Source organism: Triticum urartu, chromosome 1A (assembly GCF_056163025.1).
Source record: "Triticum urartu cultivar PI428250 chromosome 1A, HENAU_Tu73, whole genome shotgun sequence".
In the NCBI taxonomy this organism is placed as follows: Eukaryota; Viridiplantae; Streptophyta; class Magnoliopsida; order Poales; family Poaceae; genus Triticum; species Triticum urartu.
The window spans coordinates 81,710,002-81,719,921 of record NC_141873.1 but is presented as its reverse complement, the minus strand read 5'-3'; the positions used below and the strand labels follow the sequence as shown (position 1 = coordinate 81,719,921).

General features: G+C 50.5%; 1 pseudogene; it reads left to right on the top strand.

The window, feature by feature from the left end:
• The first annotated feature begins 6,853 nt into the window (after positions 1-6,853).
• Positions 6,854-7,511, top strand: LOC147990138 (uncharacterized; annotated as a pseudogene).
• Positions 7,512-9,920: the final 2,409 nt, after the last annotated feature.

The following is a 9,920-nucleotide window of genomic DNA, read 5'->3' as shown; positions in this document are numbered from 1 at the left end:
AATGCTTGATATAGGCTCTAGGCACTTGTAGGAGTAGTTGCTATCAGTTTTATTGAGTTTGGTTACTTTTATTTTGAAGTTACTAAAAAATTTCAGAATTTTTCAGAGATAAACAATATGTTTAGGAAGATGTTCCAAGGTGGTTCCTCTAAGAAGCAAGGACCCAGGATTTCTATGCGCGATGCTGACGAGGATCCACCAAGAGACGCTCCAGTACGGCCTTGTGAATGGCCGTCGGAAAATTTTATGGAGCGTGCGGCAATTAAAGAAGAATTCAAAGCATATTTGCGCAATGCCGGTCTTGAGGATTTTGAGGCTAACAAATGCCCCCAGTATCATGATCTCACAAGTTCATTTGTGAGGAGGTTTGAGTATTCATCTTCGCGTAATTGTCCTTCAGCCATGTTTGATCTTTATGACAAATCTTATACCATGGACTTAGAGGATTTCACTTCTGCTTGTAAACTTCCATCATGGGGTAGTGTTAGGGATCCCCATAAATCTGAATTTAGAAACTTTCTTGCTAGTATAACTGTGGGAGAATCTAGAGATATAATGCAGGCTACCATAGGGAGCATTCACTTTCCTGCTATACATTACTTTGCTCTCTTCATCGGTAGATGCATAAATGCTAAGGATGAAGCATGTCACATGTGTGTCCCTGACCTTAGCATTCTTAGGAGTGCTGTGTTAGGGGACCAATCTTATCATATGGGAGCCATTGTAGCTCGTAGGTTGCATCATAATAGACATAATGGAGATTTCTTTGGAGGAATTTATATATCCCGCTTAGCTCATTTTCTTGAAATAGACATTCGCGAGGGTGATATGGAGTTGCCCCCTGCATATTTAGATTATGACTCTATGGCTTCACACCAGTTTGTCGAGAGGTCTGAATCACCTCTCTTATACCACTTAATTTTTGATAAACGACGTGTTTTTCGTATTAGTCTCCCTGCTTCTGCCTTCTTTGATTCACAGGCAAAAGGAAGATATGTTATTACCAGAGAGGAGGCAGAAGAGTACGAGAGGAGAGCGGAGGCAGCTCGACTCCACGCTGCAGCTCAGCAGGCGATAACCGCTGCACATCAGTATGATCCCAACTATCCTTCTTCATCACAGTACGACCCCAACAACTATTATTATGGATATCCGCCAGGCCAGCCGTGGCCATAGACCAACTTAGGCCAAAAGCCTAAGCTTGGGGGAGTACGTATTTCTCACCGACATTACATTTATGTTCACACACACTCATTGCTAGATGTCAGTGCTCATACTTTTTCACTGTAATATCCATGCTAGTTTATTTTCTTTTTCCTGCTTTCTTCTTGTGTGTTTGTTAAACCTTAAGAAAACCAAAAAAATTAGTTGTAGCTTTTAATTAATTTACTTTGCATGCTTGTAGTAATAATTAAAAAGAAAACCCAAAAATATTTCCCGTTCATCTTTTGCTTGTTGGGAGCTTTCCCATGTAAATAGTTTTATTTCTTTTCTTTTCTTTGGGGGTCAGTAGGAGAAGACCATAATTAAATTGTTGAAGTGGATCTTATATGCATTATTGTTGAATTAACCAAAGAGCCCATATTGCCTTGTCTTCTCTTGTTTATTGAATGCTCGCAGATTCCAGCTTAGTCCAATGCACGTGCACTCTTATTATTATTCACACTGTTCGGTCGTGCAAGTGAAAGGCAATTATGATGATATATGATGGACTGACTGAGATGAGAAAAGCTGGTATGAACTCGACCTCTTTTGTTTTTGTAAATATGATGAGTCCCACGTTCTTGATTCAGCTTATTATGAATAAACATGTTTGCAATGACAATTAGAGATCGTAGTTGCTTGTGCCATGCTTGATTAGCTATGAGTTATAATGATTTACCTTGTGTGCCAACATGCTATTGAGATGGTTATGATGTGGTATGATGGGGTGGTATCCTCCTTTGAATGATTTAAGTGACTTGACTTGGCGCATGTTCACGCATGTAGTTGAAACAAATCAACATAGCCTTCACGATATTTATGTTCATGGTGGATTATATCCTACTCATGCTTGCATCCAATGTTTATTAATTTAAATGCATGTACATGGCTGTTGTCGCTCTCTAGTTGGTCGCTTCCCAGTCTTTTGCTAGCCTTCACCTGTACTAAGCGGGAATACTGCTTGTGCATCCAATCCCTTAAACCCCAAAGTTATTCCAGATGAGTCCACTATACCTTCCTATATGCGGTATCTACCTGCCGTTCCAAGTAAATTTGTATGTGCCAAACTCTAAACCTTCAAATAAACATTCTGTTTTGTATGCTCGAATAGCTCATGTATGAACAAAGGCGGTCCTTATCTTCCGTGTTAGGCGGGTTATTCTCAAGGGGAGTGGACTCCACTCCTCACTCACGAGAAAATGGCTGGTCACCGGGATGCCCAGTCCCATGCTTTATGCAAACTAAATCAAAATTAATTGCAAACAAAACTCCCCCTGGGACCTGATGTATGTTGGAGGCACTCGTTGTTTCGAGCAAGCCATGGATTGATGTTTGTTGGTGGAGGGGGAGTATAAACTTTACCATTCGGTTTGGGAACCGCCTATAATGTGTTTAGCATGGAAGATATCGCCATCTCTTAGTTGTTACGTTGACAATGAAAGTATACCGCTCAAAATTCAATTTATCTCTATTGCAAAACCGAGCTCTGGCACCTCTACAAATCCCTACTTCCCTCTGCGAAGGGCCTATCCATTTACTTTTATGTTGAGTCATCACCCTCTTATTAAAAAGCACTAGCTGGAGAGCACAACTGTCATTTGCATTCATCACTATTAATTTATGTTGGGTATGACTATGATTGGATCTCTTTTACCATGAATTACAATGTCTAGTCAGTCATTGATCTTTAAAGGTGCTCTGCATTTATGTTTTGCGGTCTCAGAAAGGGCTAGCGAGATACCATTTTGTTATATCATATTATGATTGTTTTGAAAAAGTGTTGTCATCCGAGATTTATTATTATGACTTGCTAGTTGATTATGCTATTGATATGAGTAAATCTGAGACCTGAGAATTATTGCAAATGTGGTTAGTTATGATCTATGCTGAAAACTTGAATGCTGGCTTGACAGAGTTACAACAACAAGAGAAAACGGAGTTTGTAAAAGTTTTTCTTTCTTTCAGTTTGTCAACTGAATTTCTTGAGGACAAGCAAGGGTTTAATCTTGGGGGAGTTGATACGTCTCCATCGTATCTACTTTTCCAAACACTTTTCCCCTTGTTTTGGACTCTAATTTGTATGATTTGAATGGAACTAACCCGGACTGACGTTGTTTTCAGCAGAATTGACATGATGTTGTTTTATGTGCAGAAAACAAATATTCTCGGAATGACCTGAAACTCCACGGGAGGTCTTAGAAAAAATAATAAAAAATCCTTGCCAAATATGAAGACCAGGGGGCCCACACCCTTCTCACGAGGGTGGGCCCCCCCTAGGGCGCGCCCCCTACCTCATGGGCCCCCTAGAGACCCTCCGACGCCAACTCCAACTCTATATATTTTCTTTCGGAGAGAAAAAAGAGGAGAGAAGAAATCATCACGTTTTACGATACAGAGCCGCCGCCAAGCCCTAAAACCTCTCGGGAGGGCTGATCTGGAGTCCGTTCGGGGCTCCGGAGAGGGGGATTCGTCGCCGTCGTCATCATCAACCATCCTCCATCACCAATTTCATGATGCTCACCGCCGTGCGTGAGTAATTCCATCGTAGGCTTGCTGGACGGTGATGGGTTGGATGACATTTATCATGTAATCGAGTTAGTTTTGTTAGGGTTTGATCCCTAGTATCCATTATGTTCTAAGATTGATGTTGATATGACTTTGCTATGCTTAATGCTTGTCACTAGGGCCCGAGTGCCATGATTTCAGATCTGAACCTATTATGTTTTCATCAATATATGAGAGTTCTAGATCCTATCTTGCAAGTCTATAGTCACCTACTATGTGTTATGATCTGGCAACCCCGAAGTGACAATAATCGGGACCACTCCTGGTGATGACCGTGGTTTGAGGAGTTCATGTATTCACTATGTGCTAATGCTTTGTTCTGGTTCTCTATTAAAAGGAGGCCTTAATATCCCTAAGTTTCCAATAGGACCCCGCTGCCACGGGAGGGTAGGACAAAAGATGCCATGCAAGTTCTTTTCCATAAGCACGTATGACTATATACGGAATACATGCCTACATTACATTGACGAATTGGATCTAGTTCTGTGTCACCCTATGTTATGACTGTTACATGATGAACCGCATCCGGCATAATTATCCATCACTGATCCGGTGCCTACGAGTTTTCCATATACTGGTTTACGCTTATTTACTTTTCTGCTGCTACTGTTACAATCACTACAAAATACCAAAAACATTACTTTTTCTGTCTTTACTTTTGTTGCCGTTACCACTACTATCATATTACTTTGCTACTAAACACTTTGCTGCAGATACTAAGTTTCCAGGTGTGGTTGAATTGACAACTCGGCTGCTAATACTTGAGAATATTCTTTGGCTCCCCTTATGTCGAATCAATAAATTTGGGTTGAATACTCTACCCTCGAAAGCTGTTGCGATCCCCTATACTTGTGAGTTATCAGCCTACCAGAAGTTTGGACAATTCGATCGTGGCATGAAACGAGATACGCGCGGCTACTATCAGGGTGTCGGCACGTCAGGAGGTCTTGCTAGACTTGTTTTACCATTGTCGAAATGTCTTGTGCACCAGGATTCCGAGTCTGGTCGAAGGGTCCCGAGATGGAGGATTGTCTCCATGGATCATGAGTTTGTCATGAGATAAGTTGGGACACCCCTACAGGGTTTAAACTTTCGAGAGCCGTGCCCGCGGTTATGTGGCAGATGGGAATTTGTTAATATCCGGTTGTAGTGAACTTGAAGTAAACTCAATTAAGATACACCAACCGTGTCCGTAACTGTGACTGTCTCTTTTTAGGGAAGTTCGAGAGGAGAACACGGTTGGGTTATGTTTGAACATAAGTAGTTCAGGATCACTTATTGATCATTACTAGTTTGCGACCGTTTGCGTACTTTTTCATCTTACTCTTGTGCTCGTAAGTTAGCCACCATACTTTGCTTAGCTGCTGCTGCAACCTCACCACTTATCCTTTCCATACCCATTAAGCTTTGCTAGTCTTGATACCCATGGTAATGGGATTGCTGAGTCCTCGTGGCTCATAGATTACTACAACAATAGTTGCAGGTACAGGTAATGCGATGATCTGACGAGAGAGCGATTCTTGCTTTTGGAGTTCTTCTTCTTCTTCTTCTTCTTCGATCAAGGGATAGGTTACGGGTCAGGGAACCTGGGATTAGTAGGGTGGATGTCGTTCTTCTTTTTCGTTTGACTTCATTCGTAGTCGGATCCTGCTCTTCTGTATGATGGTTGCTATGTATTGATGTATTGTTTGCATGAATGATGTAGCTTGTGGCTAGTGTAAGCCTTTATCTTGTATTCTCATCTACTTAGTACATGGTATGTTGTATTGATATCCACCTCGGCTATGCGGTTGAAATGCGATTATGCCCCGATCATGAGTTCATCACGTGATTGGGATAGAATCGCATCTTGGGCGCTACAAGAAGTCTTGGCATGCCGGGTTCGGCCGTCTTGTGCCAGCTGTTGGGGCCGGGTTGAGGAGTTCAGCCGGGTTTAGGGGCTTGGCCGAGTTGAGCAACCCAGCCAAGCGTGAGCCGGCTTGAGGGGCGTTGCTTGCCCTGTTGTTTTTTGAGAAGGATCTGGGTTCCGTTGCCTGCCTGGGGTTCATCCCCCCGACAGTAGTCCCCGAAGTTGTGAAGGTCCGCCGTCTTCAAGTAGGAGGGCCTTCGCAGTTTCCCCCTGAGGAGGCGAATTTTGTGATCGTCGGGTCCGGCAACACCCACTGTGCATCGGCTTCCCAGCATGGGCGGGAAACCGAAGAGCCCGTCCAATATTGAGGCAATCTTTTGGGCTTTGCGCGGGCGCCACATGGCGCCTGGAATCCGGAGGGGCCTGACAGGCCAGGCGCGCGACAGGACGGGGCGACATGCTGGGGCCTGCCGCTGCACGCCCTCAGCCCAAGCGCGCGGATATATTGCGGCGTCCACAAGTCGGTTGCCATTCTCGAGGTAGTTATTGCATGCGTACGTGCGCACTTATTGCAGGGAAGTGGGAGGGGCGAGCACAAACGATCCCACTTCCCCACGTTTCGAACTGTGGCTTATAAATTGGGGGAAGGGGAGTGGCGGAAACCATTCTCACTCGCGCTCCCCTGCCTATTCATCCTCTCTCTGCTCTTTGCGACCGCCGCCCGCTGTGACGCCTGCTGCTTTGAGCAGGACTCCATCGCCATTCTCCTTCTCTTCTATCTTTCTTCATCTTTGTCGATGGCACTTCCTTCGAGCTCATGGCTGGGCTCAACCGTCACCATGGACGACATCACGTATCTCCGCACCACCAGGCGCTTGCCGGGGGAGACGGAGGTCACCGTGCGCCTGCCGCAGGGCGAGCGAGAGCCGTGGCACGAAGGCATGGAGCGCGTGGTATTCTACCCACACTTCAAGCGCGGGTTCGGCCTTCCCGCGAGCAGCTTCTTCCGCGGCTTCCTGGAGTTCTTCGGGCTCCAGCCCCATCATCTTGGCGCGGGCGCCATCGTGCAGCTTTCCGGCTTCGTCACCCTCTGCGAGGGGTACCTGGGGGTCGAGCCTTCAATCGATCTCTGGGTGCGCTTCTTCTCCTTGAAGCAGCAGGGGCCGAAGGGCAGGGGAGATGTCTGACTGCGACGCCGCCGTCATCTACAAGATGACGGGCGTTGACTGCCCCAAGATGCCGCTGGAGGACTCTGCCAAGAAGTGGCAGAACTCTTTCTTCTACGCTCGCAACCTTGGCGCGGACCGCATCAACCTACCGCCCTTCGTCGACGCGGCACCGGGGGTAAACAGAACTGGGGTTATAATCCCCGACACCCATCGCAGGAGGTGCTCAACCTATGCCAGCGGGTGTCGGAGATGAGGGACCGGGAAGGGCTCACTAGCACCGACCTCATCATCACCTTCATCAGGCGCCGGGTGCTGCCGCTGCAGCAGCGCACCCACATCATCGGTCAGATAGCCGGACTCCAGGACCCCAACCGCATGTCGAACTTGCGCCTGGCGGCGGACTAGGTCGCCCACCGGGTCAACAACATCTCTAAGGCAGGGCTGCGGGAGGATTGGGAATTTGGGAAGCCTCTGTACAGCCAGGCGAACTGGCACCCATCGTGAGTCCTTGGTCCCCGTACTTTGCCGCTGCATATCTTCTTGTTTGTCCCAACGCAACGCGGGAGGTGCTTCTGAACGCCATCTGGCATCCGTATGACCGGGCGCCGACGCAGGTGGTGTGGGCTGGCTCGGAGGAACCCGCGGCCCACGGCGAGGAGGAGGAGACAGCCACCGATGCCGGCGCAGGGCGCCGCGTGGGTAAGTTTGTCTTCCATATTTCTTGAGTTGTCAGGCGCGAGGCGACGTAGGGGGGTGCTGATGTGAGTTGTCGACGCAGCGGCAGTGGGTGGAGAAGGCGGCGGCGCGGCTGGCGCCGGGTCATCTCGGGGGGCGACGTCGGTGAGCCGGCCGCATGGAAAGGACAATGTCGCGCCTCGAGCCCCGGCCGTGAAGCGTGCGGCGAACCCGGCCATCAGCGCGAAGCCGCTCACCAAGAGGAGGCGCGGCGCTCCGCAGGCGAGGCCGGCGAGACCCACCGTACTGGTGGTGCCTGGGTAAGTTTCCTTCTGGTTGAACTTGAATGGCCGAGCGGCCCTGCTTGGTTCTTGTTCATTTACTTCACTGAGCTTCGGGTCACCGATCTCATTGGCGCTCGCGACGGTGGACGTCGCGTCCACCGAGGGCGCCGTGTTCCGAAGGACCCGGACCAGCGCCGTTAACCGGGACGAGGAAGCGGCCGACTCGGAACCTCGCCCTGGACCCGGCCGACACCGAAGGCCTGGCCTAGCGGGACCAAAACAGGGCCAAGGAGCAGTTGGAGGCGGCGTCGGCCCAGGCCTAGGCCAATGCTGCGGTGACGTGGGACCGAGCCAGCGACTAGGCGAGTTGGTCGAGGCGGTGGTGGGCGTCGGCGTCGTCGATGGCGCACGGGCCCAGCCGGCTGGCGACCGCGCCATGGGCGGCCGGGTCGACCGAAGCCGGACGTCGGCCGGGCTGCAGGAGAGGGTCACGCCGGCGTTGATCTTCCAGCGCCGGCTCGTCGCCCAAGCCGCCGGCAGCCGTCGGGGCGGGGTTGAGCCGGGTCCGGGTTCGTCCGGAGTGTGCCTCGCCGGGTGGTGAAAACATCGTGTTCTGCTGGTCATCGGGACCGTTGGCACGGATGGAGCCGGATCCCACCGGCTTGGCGAGTTGGTTGAGGCGGTCCTGCTGCGCGATGGCCGTGTCGAGGAGGTCGTTCACCCGCTTGAGCCGATCCTTCAACTCCTCGCCCGCGAGCTGATCCAGGCCGACTGCGGCCGCCTGGGCGGCACGCATGTTCTTCATGGGAGTCTCATAAACGGGAGGGATGGCGTCGAAGGCGCGGCCGATTGCGCCGCCCCGGGCTCGCACGTCGGCGACTCGGCTTGGCTCGGCCGCGGCAGGCGTGAAGCCATAGGCGGTGTTGCGGTCCAGCTGAGCGGAGTCTAGGCGACGCTGCGTGGCGGCGAGCGTTTCGGTCAGGTCCAGCAGGCGCTGGCGGTCTTCCTCGAGCCGAGTCCGGGCCTGAGCGATGTTGGAGGCGTCGATGTTGGTGGCGATGGGGACACGAAGGCTCTGCATCGTGGCGCGCAGCGGGTTGGGCTAGACGGCCTGATCCGCTGCGGCCTGGGCTTCGGCGGCTTTCCTCGCCACGCTGGACGAGGAAGAAGTGCCGGTGTAGGTGACGAAGACCTCCACGCAGAGGTCCATTCTGCCGGCGGGAATGCTGCCGCCGAGGGAGAGGGGGAGTCGGAGAAGTCAAGTACCTCATTGGGGTACTCGTCGGCCCCGGTCGCATCGGAGATGCGCAACGCGGCGAAGGAGGCGGCGAGCGCGTCGATGACGTCGTCCGCCAGCGTGACGGGTTCGTCGGAGTCAGAGAGGAGCCCCGTCTGGAGTAGGCTTCTGGCCAGGACCTCGAGCTGCCCCACGGTGCACGCCAACTGTCGTGGTGGGCGCACGGCAGATGTCAAGGGATGGCTAAAGAGAGGAGGAGGCTCGAGGGCACTGGTGGGCCCCAGAGGAGAGGTCGGCATGAGCGAGCACGGGACGCCAGACATACCCAGGTTCGGGGCCCTCCGGAGAAATAACACTCCTAGTCCTGCCGAGTGTGGTTTATGTGTAACGGTACAGAACTGCTCCTAGAGCTATATGGAGGAAGAAGGAAGGCATGCCAAGGCTTAGGCTGCTCCTTCTCCTGGTGCGTCTGTGTGGCTAGTCTGGTGTGTGAATGTGTCTCTGATCGTTATCGTTCTCGTTGTGCCCGTATGCATGAGGGCTCCTGGGGGGTTTTATAGGCCAACCCCCCAAGGGTACAATGGTAATCTTACAAGGACGTGGGGCCGGGTTTTCATCATCCGGGAAGCCGGTGCTGGGACCCGCCGGGTGTCAGGGCTCGCCGGTGAAGGAAATATGCCCTAGAGGCAATAATAAAGTTATTATGTATTTCCTTATATCATGATAAATGTTTATTATTCATGCTAGAATTGTATTAACCGGAAACATAATACATGTGTGAATACATAGACAAACAGAGTGTCACTAGTATGCCTCTACTTGACTAGCTCGTTGATCAAAGATGGTTAAGTTTCCTAACCATAGACATGAGTTGTCATTTGATTAACGGGATCACATCATTAGGAGAATGATGTGATTGACTTGACCCATTCTGTTAG